We start from the raw sequence: 11,186 nt of genomic DNA, 5'->3' as shown, positions 1-11,186 counted from the left end.
AAAAAAAAAAAAAGAATTATCTTGCACATAATGCACACTCACACAGAGACATATCTTTTCACATATCAGTTATCTTTCTAACATATGTATAAGTACATACACACACATATGAAAGATGATACTTTATGTATTTTCATTGAATCATTATCTACATAGGTATATATTTGGAGGTTACTAAAAACCCAACGTCTCTGATACCTAAATGATTACATTTCTATTGGTAAAGATTTAAGTTGTTGTCATATCTGAATGTGGAAGATAACCATTGTTATCTTCCTAATCATAACATCAGCCTTGACTGTTATTAAAACATTAAAAAGGGAAAAAGGCACATGGAAACAGCTGATTTTGTAGAAGGTGCCAACTATTGACATGAAGCATTGAAGAAGAAACAAACTCACTGACAAATTTCTCCCACCTCCTCTATGGATATGTTCAGGATCCAAAGCAAGAGGTATTGCAATTAATCTGTGACGAACGAAAAATATTCCTCACAAATGCTCACAAATCACTTTTATTAATTTCATTTTGTAAATCATTCCCCATGTTCACCTCAAGGGGTACGTTGTTCTTTTCTAATTTTTTTCAAGGCGAATATATTTTGGCTGAAAAAGGCTCACTGACTTTGCAGAGGTTATCTAAGGATTCATTAACAGAATAAAAATTAGGCTCCAGATAATGTCACTAAGCCATTGCTATCCTCTGCATCTTCTAGCTTCCCTCAATCCAAAGAGGCTCTAAATAAGGAGATAACATAATTACATAACTTTAGGGAAAATGCAAATGAACCAAATCTGGAGAAAAGATGAAGATAAATTAATCAGACCCAGTGAGATAGCTTAGGAATGCATGATGTTTGGGAGACAGCAAATTAAATTGCCATTTGTAAGTAATAAGATAGGGCAATAAGAAAGGACGGGAACATTGTGGTCTGTACTCAAAGAGGGATAGCATAAGCTGAAGACGAAGCAAGGGCCTGGCGCTAGTATTAGGTTGGTGCCATTACTTTTAACGGCAAAAACTGCAACTGCTTTTGCACCAATCTGGGGGACTCATTTTGGGGTCCATGAACACCAAACCTGCAGACTTTTTGGAAGAACTCCAAATAATAACATATGCAGATAATAGGTAAAGTCCTCAGGCTGCTTTTCTCACGATCCATCAAGTTCTAAAGACAAAGTTATGCCGGACGGGATTGGTTTAGCCAGCTGAGTAACTCAAGCGGTAGGTCTGTGTAGACATGTTTTATTCAATTTTTGTTGCCTTCAATTTTTGATATGGATGATTCTGTTTGGATGGGGATAACCCTACATGTGTGTGAAATAAGTGACATACTGTCTGCAAGGTATAGCCCCCAAATTTCTGTCTTAGAACCCACAGTGCTATAATGTTCTCTCTGTGGCCTGATAGTCTCAGCATGAGAGAAGCAAAGACTTGGGAATAAAAACAAAATCACTACAGAAAGTGTGATTTCCAAAAAGGGTAAAATCTCTGCACTGTTGCAGCAAGAGCCTCTGGTGATCTTCCTCAGAGCATCTTCACAAAGTTGTTTATGAACCGATTCCACTGACATCATGGAATTCACAGAGGAGTGCTTGGTGTAAAGAGATAGCATTTGCATTATGCTCTGGTGATCAAAGATCAGCCCCTTCTAATCAATATTTTTTTCTATCTGACAGAAGGGGCAATATCCATCTGCCTCTGAAGGCAGGCAGAGTTCAGTGATGTAATCATGAACTGATGGCAGTAGTTAGGAGAAATCTATCCCAGGCACAGATGATACCTAGAAAAGTGAATAAATTCTATTTTTGTAGGCAATGGCTGCTGAGTGGAGACAAGGGAAGTTTGTATTGAGCAGGGTAGGAGAATTGAGAAGCAACTAACTTTACCTACTTTACTCTGCATTCACCCTGGTGACCAGGCTGAAGCCAGGTAGGCAGATGAGGCCAGGTAGGTGAGAGCCGTGATTTGCCCTTCTTATCTCCCCTTCCACCCTTTATCAACATGATGTCAACATGATGTCCCCCCAAAGCCAAGGCCCACCGAGGAGAATGACTCAGCCACTACTCTGCTATAACAATATAAATTATTTGTCAATAAAATTAATATTCTGAATAGACAGAGCCATGCTTTTTCTCTGCCCCTAGCACTGCAGGAATAACAGCATCTCTAAAAAGTAATGTAAACAGTCAAAAGAATGATTTCAAAAAAGAAATACAGAAATTACCACAATCTAAGACAGTTTCAGTTCAACCAGAAATGAGACCAAGGACATCAAAAAAAAAAAAAAAAAAAAAATCTTGAAGCTGAATTGAATGCTTATGTCTTGGTAAATGTCTTTTGATAGCAGCAAGGATGTGGGGAAAGGGAGTTTTAAAGAGAACTTGCAGTGAGAGAGTCTACAGTGAGAATTAGAGGTTCTTGGATGAAAATGGGAATGAAGAGTTTGTCAAAGCCGAAGAATAAATGAGCTGCTTTGGGAAGGATGAGAAAACCCTCCACTTCTTTCTTTGTTCTTTGCTTTGGGTCAGGAACGAGGCAGAAACCCATCCTCCAAGAATGTGAGTGTAGTTCTTTCATGTTTCTATCGCATTTTTTGTTCTTTTTGAATGAACCATTTGAAATCTATTTCTGCATTGCATAACTCAAGATTTGAAAGCGAAGACGTCTGGAAGCCAAGAACTCATTTTCTCATTTAGGACATGAAAGCACCAGGTACACAAGATCCACGATATGGAGAAAAGTCTATAATGCTTAGGTTTATTATTTGATTTCTACCATTTCCTAACTTTTTAATTTTAATTGACATTGATATTATTTGACATGACAACAACAAAGGTCTAAGTATACTAAACTAGCACTTTGCTTAGTACTAGCATGTATAACCACAGTGGCTGTAATAGCATATTGCCTCACATTTTGTTGAGAGCTAAAGAAATTCTCTGCAGCCTCAGGACAAGAATTCATTAAATCTTTTTTAGAGGGGTATTACCAGGCACAAATGTCAAGTCAAGAAAGGAAGGGACTAATCCAACTTCACAAAAAATTTGATTGGCTTTGTGTCCTGAACCCATGACTTCCTCTATTACTGCAGATGAGGCATAAAGCATGAGGGACTTCCTACCAATGCCAGTGAACTAGAAGCCAGAGGGGCAGGGAGGCCTCTTCTCTCACTGGTGCTTGGAAGATTTCCAGAGGTAACTCCCAATGCTGCTCCTGAGAACTGCATAAATGAAACCTTCAGCTCAGGATAGAACCCAGACTTGTAGCTGAGGGCATACTCAGAACAAAGTGGCCTTCGAGTATGCGCAGAACTCAGAATTCAAGAGCAATCAGAAAAAGGCTAGACACATCTTTAAAATGTGTTGGAATCCATTTGCGATAGCTGTGAATAACATTTATATAACTAATTTACATAGCTCATTCTTAACTAGTAGCTAAAATATTATAGAAATGCCCTCATAAATATATTTCCAAAATCAATTTGGGATCATTAATTATGTCTTGTTTATTCAAAGAATGTAGTGAATTGTCAGGGTCAAAGGCAAGATGACATTTGTGGGTAAGTGAGTAAGCATTCAAAAAGGAGAGCAGATATCTAGAACTGGACCATCCAATAGAGTAGCCACAAGCCTCACATAATAAGGTAATTGTAAATTAATTAAAATTAAATGACATTTAAAGTCCAGTCTTCAGTCACTCTAGCACATGTTAAGTGTTCAGTAGCCACATGTGTAGACTGCAGAGACAGAACATGTCCATTCACCTTGAAAGTTCTATCACAGTATGCAGATCCAGACCCTCCTGCCTCTGTCCCCACCCCCACCCCCACAGCATATGTAACTTCCAAATCCCCACCAGCGCAACTTTAAGATTCAGAACGACTCTAGAAGAAACCAAAAACTAAAAGTCAGAGAACTAGGACAAGGTTGTTGCCGCTATCAGCTGACGACATAGCTAATGAGCTGATGACCATGGGGGTAGGCACAATTTTGGAGCCTAAATTTTTCTGTACATGTGAGAAGCTCTGAATTGACCCCAAGGCGTTCTAGCTAAAGTCACCTTCCTTTAGGTTGTGATCATGTGTTCATAGGATCTGTTTACATTTCCTATCTGCTCCTAGCTGTTCCTCTAACTGCACAGCTGCCCAACACAATCAGATGATGGTTCAAGAGAAACAGGCTTTTGTGGTCTAAATCCATGCCTTGCCCATATCACCCATATCACTGTGGTTCCCTCATTCATGCAAAAATTAGAGTTTAAATTCAGGGTTCAAGGTCTAGAAGCAGGATGTGAGGTATAAAAAGAGACCTCAGAATTACTGAAACACTAACATATGAATGAGTATGAACAAATGACATTACATGGTGTGCAAATGTAGGAGAATTCATTTCGTGAAATAAGCTTAGTTGCCAAAACCATGTTTTGTCTGAATCTTTCTTCTTTTTTTTCTTTTTTGCAGCCATGTGATTTTTCAAATTATCTTCTATGTGAGTATCAATAATTTTAAAAACCAGTCAAACATTCCTTCTTTTGGACTATATCCTCCTATCACTGAAGTGCTTGATCTAACCTTTGATATAAAACTGAGCTAGCGTTCCAGAAAGGCACTGCACCTACCGTTTACAAAAACATCTACAGAGAAGAGTGACAGAGTACAGTCATTTCTAAAAAGGAGGCACTAAAAATTGGTTTTAAAATAAGCACAAGTTACTTCTATTTGGCTTATTTTGTTATAACTGTTCAATAATATATGTGATTGATAATATGATAATATTGATAAATCAGGAGCATTAAACTTAAATGAGTCTCTTCCCCAGGAATAATTATTTTCTAGAAGGTTGTACCTGAAAAGGTTAGTGTAGTTAAGTGCTGGTGCTATATTGCTTTTTTTTGTTGTTTCTTTTCTTTCTTTTTATTTTTCTTTGTTTGAGATGGAATCTCACTCTGTGACCCAGGCTGGAGTGCAGTGGCATGATCTCGGCTCATTGCAGCCTCCACCTCTCAAGTTCCAGCAATTCTCCTGCCTCAACCTCCTAGGTAGCTAGGATTACAGGCACATGCCACCACACCTGGCTAGTTTTTGTATTTTTAGTAGAGACAGGGTTTCACCATGTTGACGAGGCTGATCTCGAACTCCTGGCCTCAGGTGATCCACCCAACTTGGTCTCCCAAAGTGCTAGGATTACAAGCATGAACCATAGGTCCTGTGTTTCATCTTAACTTCTGTTTCTGGTGACCAGGTAAAGATGAAATAGGAAGAGCACTAGGGACTACATTGGCAATAAGGCACGACGAAAATTCTTATACTCTAGCCTTGCTCATATTGTTGCAATTAAAAACAAACAAACTGAACATTGTGATATGTTCCTGGAATAGGTGGAGGAAAGACAATGGCTTTTTTTCAGACAGAGGTGCTGCATTCATTGGAGTTAATCCTAAAGTTCTCTGAAATTTGGCAATGATGGTTTTATGTTTCAATTCGGTGACTACTGTTTAAACAGCAGAGTTGATGCACAAATGATCCATAACACATTTTGGCATATTAAATCATCTTCACAGTTCTAATACACCATGAAACCCAATTTACATATAACGTAGGCGCAGAAGATGAAAAGCTGAGGACAGACCCCTGTTTCAAAAGGCATCAGGAACACTATTTGCTTGAAGCGCCAGTAACTTCTATAAATCCTTTGCTGGAAAAGGTTATTAAACTGCCAGGCCCTTCTTCTTTCTTCTCAATCTTTAATTTCCCTCCTCTTCTCACACGCCATATGGAAACTCTTCTCTCCCCCTCCCATTTTTTTTTTCCTTTTTTTTCCACAGCTCCTTTCCCTTGAGCTGAATCTCTCAAAATCATGGACTGTGACAAACATAATTCTTCTCTTTCTGTTTAAACTTGTAATGTATTTGGATTTTACAATTTTATTTTTTTGTCTATGGTGGCTGTCACATAGCAATAGAAGATGTAGTAGGCAACAAGGCAGCTTCGTCAGATTTTGGACCTGACTTTAAAAAGGTAGCACCTAGAAAATAACACAAGTCAGAATGTGACCAGTAGGTATGATGTACCACTGTATCATAATACCGATTTCTTTCTTTATTTCTTTCTTTCTTTCTTCCTTTCTTCCTTTCTTCCTTTCTCTTTCTTTCTCTCTCTCTTTCTCTCTCTTTCTTTCTTTCTTTCTTTCTTTCTTTCTTTCTTTCTTTCTTTCTTTCTTTCTTTCTTTTTCTTTCTTTCTCTCTCTCTCTCTCTTTCTTTCTTTCTCTTTCTTTCTTTCTTTGTTTCTTTCTTTCTCTCTCTTCTTTCTCTCTCTCTCTCTTTCTTTCTTTCTTTCTTTTTTTTGAGACAGAGTCTTGCTCTATTGCCCAGGCTGAAATGCAATGGCATGATCTGCAACCTCTGACTCCTGGGTTCAAGCAATTCTCTTGCCTCAGCCTCCCAAGTAGCTGGGATTGCAAGTGTCCACCACCACACCTGGCTAATTTTTGTATTTTTAGTAGAAATGGGGTTTCACCGTGTTGGTCAGGTTGGTCTCAAATTCCTGACCTCAGGTGATCCACTCACCTCAGCCTCCCAAAGTGCTGGGATTACAGACGTGAGCCACCATGCCTGGCCACCAATTTCAATTGTCATTATAGACAGTAGACTTTCAGCCTACCATCCAATTATTATTAACTATATGGTATACAGCCAAGGACATCACAGGGTGGACAGAGTGCAAAAATTGGCTTCCACCACACCGCAGAATAAATAATTCCTTTGAATTAGATCAGTAAATACTAAAACATTACTTAATCATGTCTCTTAGAAAAAGTATTGAGAATGTTTTAGGTTCTATTAGAATTAAAATCAATGTCCTCAACCATCGTTGTCAGTTGCTTGGCACTAGATAAAAAAGGCATTGTGCCTGCCAAAGTTTTCCTTTCCTCCAGGGTCCTTAGATCACGGTTTCTGAACTTTGGCACCATGCATATTTTGAGGCAGGTTATTGTTTGTTTTGGAGGTTTGTTTGAAGGTTGCAGAATAGTTAACAGCATGCCTAGCCTCTGCTCCCTAGGTTCCAGGAGCATCCACTGTAGTTGTGACAGCACAAAAATCTCTAGACATTGCCAAATATCTCCTGAGGGGCAAAATCTCTCCCAGTTGAGCACTACAGTGCTAGATCTATAAAGGCATGGATCTTTCATCTCCTATTTCTTTTTCTCCTCTTCTTTTATGCTCCAGGCTAATTCCTGCCCCAAGCGGTATCTACTTATCCCCACTTAATCACAGTCTCTCCCCACATCCTCCCGGTTCTCTGAAATAGATTATTGGTTACCTGAAACTCCCTTTGCAGTGCCTGTGGAAACCACAACAGATTCCCTTGGGCCTCAAGGGAGTCATAGCAAAGTCTGAAGCAATATAGAAAAAAATAAAGTAGCTAGAAAGTGTGAGGAATGTCTGTCTAGCTCTCTAGGGCTCTGTATTGGGGAATCAAGTTAACATTGGCTGCTATGGTTTGACTATCTGGGACAATTTGAAAGTAATATTATGGGGTTAACTTGAAACTCCCCTGAGAAATAAAGGACCTGAATTTATACCCCACAAAACTTTTCTTCTTGTGGAAGCTTAAAACTCTTATTGATGTCCTGCGAAAATTATTCATCATGGATATTCCATAACCATTAAAAATTATCTAAACCCTTTAAGTCCTACCTACTTGACCTAGTTATTTTTAGCAGGTGACCACATCTTTGACTTTAAACTGTGGAAATTGATGAGAAGATCTGACTCATCTTGACATGAGCTTTCTTTTTAATCCTTTTTTCCTTTCTTCCTTAAAATATCTCTTTTTTCTACCTCTCAGCTACGCTTGTCATTTCCCCCTTCCTTCCCTTCGCTTCTTACGGTTGCCTCTGGTTTCAGCGGCTGAGATTATTCTCCTTTTTAAAACTAGCCCCTGAACCGTGTCCTCGAGCCTCTTATTACCTACTTTCTTTGCATCTTCCAAAGATGGTACCTTCTTATTGGTACCTTTTACTTTCACTGGTACCTTCCATTGTGTCTACGAACATCACTGCCTACCTCACCGGTTTGCCTATCCATTACCACAGCCTTGCTCTTGTAGTCTCTCCATCTCTTTTCTCTTTCCTTTCCTTTTCTCCCAACAGATGTCTCAAAAGAATAACCTGTGCTCCTGACTTTACCTCTCACACCTTGAATCTCCTGCAGGCTTGTTTCCATCTTCACAAATAGGCTGAAATTATTCTTGCTGTTTAACAGTGACAATTCAACCATCGAACCTAACAGATTTTTGAAACTTAACATTTGGGAATCTGACGCTATGATCACTTTCTTGAGTTTTCAAATGTTCTTGCATTCTCTGGATTTTTTAATGTGTTACCTTTCCTGTTTCTTTTCCCTGCTCTTGTCTGCTAGTACCCCAGGCAAATTAACTCAAGGCCTCAGATGTCTGCTATTCTGTCTAATGTATCCAGTCCTCGACAGCACTTCCATTCAGATATGCCAATGTTGCTATAAAAATAAATTTAGTTCACGCCTGTAATCCCAGCACTTTGGGAGGCCGAGGTGGGCGGATCACAAGGTCAAGAGATCGAGACCATCCTGGTCAAAATGGTGAAACCCCGTCTCTACTAAAAATACAAAAAATCAGCTGGGCATGGTGGTGCGTACCTGTAATCCCAGCTACTCAGGAGGCTGGGGCAGGAGAATTGCCTGAACCCAGGAGGCGGAGGTTGCGATGAGCCGAGATCGCGCCATTGCACTCCAGCCTGGGTAACAAAAGCGAAACTCCGTCTCAATAAATAAATAAATAAATAAATAAATTTAGTGACTTTCTCTTAACTTAGAAGTGGCATCCATTCTCCTCTTTATATCATCTTTTTTTTCATAATGGGACAATATTTTTAATAACCTAAAGTGGAAACTTTGGAACTTAGAGACCTATTTGACCCAAGCAACAGGGCTATCATTTCAGGATTCTACCAGGCCCTTTAATACAAATATTGATGCTCATCTCAAAGGAACCAGAAGTTTTCGGGAGATAGGGCATATATTAGAGCAGGAATTTTTGCCAGCAGGAGTCTATTATATAGATATAACAGTGTGCATATGCAAGGGTGGGTGATGGGGAAGAAATTGGCAAATCATAAGTAATATTTAAAAACTTAAAAGTAACTATATGTATAATATTTGGATATTCATAGATTAGTGCAAAAATAATCCAGAAGATTAAAATTAGTTCTGAAAAAAGAAAAATTGAAGGATCTTATGGAGCATGATTTAATGTAGTAGGTATTTAGAATTCATGGGCCCTTTAAACTATGCATGTGTAAATAAAACCCACATACATACCTAATAAGCAATACTATCAGTGTTAGTAGTTAATTATGAGAAATAGAGAAGAATGCAGGATGTAACAAAGAAAAGTTCTTGCTGTGTAGAAACTTTCTGGGCTAGATGGAAGAATCTGAAAAGGGAGGAAAGGAAGAACAAATGCGATGAGGTGCCAGCTCGGTGCTGATTCTCTTCTTCAGTCTATACATTTGAAAACCATGGGGGTGGGTGGAGACCAGAAGATAGCTTGGGAATCTTAGCACGAAGATTATTAAGTCATTAAGAAAATGTTGGCCAGGTGCGGTTGCTCACACCTGTAATCCCAGCACGTTGAGAGGCCAAGGAGGGCAGATCATGAGGTCAGGAGATAGAGACCATCCTGGTCAACATGATGAAACCGTTTCTACAAAAAAAAAAAAAAAAACACAAAAATTAGCTGGATGTGGTGACGTGTACCTGAAGTCCGAGCTACTTGGAAGGCTGAGGGAGGAGAATCTCTTGAACATGGGAGGCAGAGGGTGCAGTAAGCTGAGATCATGCCACTGTACTCCAGCTGTGACACAGTGAGACTCAGTCTCAAAAAAAAGAAAGAAGAAGAAGAGGAATATGTTCCATTTTCTATCAGGAGCTTTGGGTGCCTTCGCTCTACCTTGGCAGCCACAGCAAAGTAGAAATGGTATGTTAGGCCTTAAGATATTCCCTCCACCTCAGTTGGCATGGTCTTTTGTAGAAAGAAAGAAAAATATTCTTACCCTGAGATCTCTCCTGGGCCTCTCTGGCCTCATATTTTAAGGTGGCATATATTGGTCTTTTTCTGACCGAGTTTTGCCTTACTGGACCAGAAGTCCATTGGAACAAAGGAACTTGCCCGTCCAGGTCTCAACTCCATCCCACCATGCTGGACCATACTCTGGACCCTTGAGATCCTAGAAATTCTGACAAGACTGCCCTCAGCCTGTATCTGGACTTTGTGTGTCTCCTCCTTGGTCTAGTTGCTGGAGAGTAGGTCATAGCATCCATGTGTAAATTCCTAGATCTGAGGGGTGGCCAAGAAGTGGTTATTTGTTGTGTATTGGGGAAAGGGAGGTGGCTACTATGGGGAAAATATGGGAGCTTAAATATGTGGGCTGGGATTTCCACACAAGCGTGCATAGGGCCATGGGGAAAAAAGCTAGAGATGGAAGCATGTTCATCCATTCTCATCTGCTATAAAGAAATACCCAGGGCTGGGTAATTTGTAAAGAAAAGAGGTTTAATTGACTTAAAGTTCAGCATGGCTATGGAGGCCTCAGAAAACTTAGAATCATGGTGGAGGGCACCTCTTCACAGGGTAGGGGCAGGAGAGAGAATGAACACCAGCAGTGGAAATGCCAGACACTTATAAAACCATCAGATCTCATGAGAACTCACTATCATGAGAACAGCCTGGGGAAAACCGCCTCCATGATTCAATTACCTCCCACTGGGTCCCTCCCATGAGATGTGGAGATGAGATTTGAGTGGGGACACAGCCAAACCATATCAGAAAGACAATAGAAAATGGGTAATAAACTGGGGTTTGCTTTCCCTCTGTCAACACATTTCAGCACAGAACTACCAAGTAATCTAGTAATTCTGAATTCAGATGACCTAAGTCTTTATGAAAGTATACTTGTCAAGGTAAAAGTATAGAATGTATTTTATTTCACAATTTGTTTGCTCAATTAATAATATGCAAATATTTAGAATTACCATATATAGACCTCTATTTGTACTCTTGCCCTGAGCCCTGCAAGTATTATGTGGCTCAGAAGGTGAGTGCTAGCATGCTGGGAGGGTCTGTGGAGTGCAAGATGTTGGGATCAAG

Source organism: Cebus imitator, unplaced genomic scaffold (genome assembly GCF_001604975.1).
Source record: "Cebus imitator isolate Cc_AM_T3 unplaced genomic scaffold, Cebus_imitator-1.0 Scaffold7, whole genome shotgun sequence".
Classification (NCBI taxonomy): Eukaryota; Metazoa; Chordata; class Mammalia; order Primates; family Cebidae; genus Cebus; species Cebus imitator.
This window is presented reverse-complemented; position numbering follows the sequence as displayed.